At 46.8% G+C, this 2,949-nt stretch overlaps 1 long non-coding RNA gene across 1 annotated transcript in view; it reads left to right on the top strand.

The window, feature by feature from the left end:
• The window catches only part of LOC122546506, a 7,809-nt gene extending 5,060 nt beyond the window's left edge, over positions 1-2,749 (top strand). Inside the window, exons 3-4 of the long non-coding RNA XR_006310758.1 lie at positions 1,541-1,545; positions 2,736-2,749. This is a non-coding gene — a long non-coding RNA (uncharacterized LOC122546506). The remainder of the gene's footprint in view (positions 1-1,540; positions 1,546-2,735) is intronic.
• Positions 2,750-2,949: the final 200 nt, after the last annotated feature.

The raw sequence follows: 2,949 nt of genomic DNA on the forward strand, positions 1-2,949 counted from the left end.
ATCTAAACACCAAAAAGACAATGACAGAAATAGCCCTGTCTACCCTGCTCCATCCTCCTTACTGACATCTGGGAGCTAGTGCCAAATTCAGGAGAGCTGTCTCACAGACTAGTCAAGCAACAGCCTGACACAGTCATATTCACAGAATCATACCTTACAGACAATGTCCCAGACATCACCATCATTGTCCCTGAATGTGTCCTGTCCCACCAGAAGGGCAGACCCAGCAGAGCTGGCAATACAGTGGTGTACAGCCAGGAGGGAGTTACCTTGGGAGTCCTCTCCGCTGACTCCAGACCCCATGGAGTCTCATGACACCAGGTTAAACATGGGTGAGGAAACCTCCTGTTGATCATCACATACCACCCTCCCTCGGCTGATGAATCAGTCTCTCTTCCATGTTAACAGCACATGGGTGGAAACACTGAGGGTGGTGACAGCACAGAATGGACTCTGGGTGGGGGATTTCAATGCCCACCACTGAGAGTGGCTCAGCAGTAGCACTACTGATCAAGCTGGTCGGGTCCTAAAGGACAAAGCTGCAGGACTGGGCCTGCAGCTGGTAGTGAAGGAAACAACAAGAGGGAAAAATCTGCTTGCCCTCATCCTCACCAATCTTGCGGCTTTAATTGCATCTGTCCTGTATGTGTAAGATTGACCATCATAGAATCCTTTTGGAAACAAAGTCTGACCATCACATTGAGAATACCCTCCATTGTGCTGTGTGGTACGATCACTGTGCGAAATAGGACAGACTTTGAACAGATAGAGCAACTCAAGGCAAGCTCAGAAGTGGTGATGATTGCCAATGATTCCATAATGTTCAGCATCATTCACAACTCCTCAAAAACTGAAGCAGTCCATGATCAGATGCACCAACATTAGGACAATATCCAGGTTTAGTCTGAAAAGCGACATTTCACATTGGTTCCATGCAAGTGCCAGGCCAATAAGAGACAATTCAACCATCACCCCTTGACAGTGAATAGTATTATTATCATTGAATCCCCACTGTCAACATCCAGAAACTCAATTGGCTGACCACGGAAACACAATGGTTACAAGAGCAGGCTCGAGGCTAGCAATACTGCATCTCGTAACTCACCTCCTGATGCCCCCAAAGCCTGTCGATCATCAACAAGGCACAAGTCAGAATTGTGATAGAATACCCCCCATTGTCTGGATGGGTGCAGTTCCAACAACACTCATAGAGTGATGGTGTCATAGAATCACAGACCCTACAGCCAAACTTGTCCATGCCGACCAGGTTTCCAAACCTGAACGAGTCCCATTTGCCTGTGTTTGGCCCATATCTCTCTAACCTTTCCTATCCATGACAACCATATCCTATGTCTCCCTTATCCACTCAAAAAGCTTGATAATATTCAGAGCAAAGCAGCCTGCTTGGTTGACATCACATCCACAAAGCAGCCATCTTACCACCATTGACACTTAGTCGCAGCAGTGTGTATTATCTATAAGATACACTGCAGAGATTCACCAAAGATCCTCATACAACACCTTCCAAACCCAAAAATAGAAATTGTTGGAAAAGCTCAAGTATGAAGGGTCACGTGACACAAAATTTAGCTCAGATTTCTCTTCACAGATGCTACCAAACCTGCTGAGCTTTCCAGCAATTTCTGTTTTTGTCTCTGATTTACAGCAGCTGCAGTTCTTTTGGTACCTTCCAAACACATGAACAGCTCCAGTTAGAAGGACAAGAGCAGCAGATATATGGGAACAGCATGTCTGCAAATTCATCTCCAAGGCACATAACATCCTGACTTGGAAATATATCACTGTTCCATCACTGTAAGTGGGTCAAAATCCTGGAATTGCCTTCTTAAGGACATTGTGGGTCAACATACCGTATGTGATCTATAGCGGTTCAAGAAGGCAGCACCTTCTCAAGGGCAACTAGGGACGGGTAGCAAATGCTGACCGAGCCAGTGACGCTCACATCCAATGAGTGAATATATGAAAACAAACGAAGAGTCCTTCAGGAGGGGAGAGGGAATGTTCAAGGTCCTGAACTCCATTCCCCAGCCCAGGCAGCTTGTCTACCAATGAATGAATGAGATGACAGATTATGGACAGCCTCATGCTGTGGACCCAGGTCTGTAAGAGGGAATTAGAGACAAGTTGAAAAGGAAAGTATTGCTGGATTAGGGGGAGATAGATGGAGACTAACTGGGTCACTCACAGGCACAATGGGCTGAATGGCCATCCTCCTGTGCTGTCAGATTCCAGGCAGTGCAGGCAGTTCACAGTTTTCTCCCGTCTCAGTAACAAACATCCAGCTGCTCCGAACTCCTTCTTTCACTTCCTCCCTTGGTGAAGTTTCAACCTTGCGATCTGACAGTCTTTGCAGTTATTTTTTACACTGGGGCTTTCTGCAGTGGTCAGAATCTCTAATAATAAGTGTCCAATCGGTGACAATCAGAGCTGCTAAGAGCAGTCAGGACTGAGGGGCCAGGCTCACTTTGAAACACGTTGGGAAGATCCTCTTCAGCTCCCGGTACAAACTCCACCCCTCTCCCTGAGCACTGTCTGCTGCTCAACCAGACTCTTTACAACCTTGGCTTCATTTCTGAGAATGATCTGAGCCTTATATCCCCCATATCACAAAGATCAGCCACTGAAAATCTCAGCCATGTCTAAAGGACTCCAAATGTGACCATTCCAATGTTGTCCTGAACCGTATCATAGCCAGTGCCCTTCATAAACTTCAGCTCATCCCAAACTGTGCTGCTTGTATCTGAACTCACACCAAGTCCCATTCTCCCATCCCACACCGTGCTCGCTGACCAACATTTGCTCCTGATCCAGCAACATCTGATTTTAAAATTCTCATCTTGTTCTCAACTCCCTCCCTGTCCTCCACCCTTCCTGTCCTCCACTCTCCCTCCCCTCAGTCAGTGTGGTCAGCAACCTTAGATATATGGC

This window comes from Chiloscyllium plagiosum, unplaced genomic scaffold (assembly GCF_004010195.1).
Source record: "Chiloscyllium plagiosum isolate BGI_BamShark_2017 unplaced genomic scaffold, ASM401019v2 scaf_77785, whole genome shotgun sequence".
In the NCBI taxonomy this organism is placed as follows: domain Eukaryota; kingdom Metazoa; phylum Chordata; class Chondrichthyes; order Orectolobiformes; family Hemiscylliidae; genus Chiloscyllium; species Chiloscyllium plagiosum.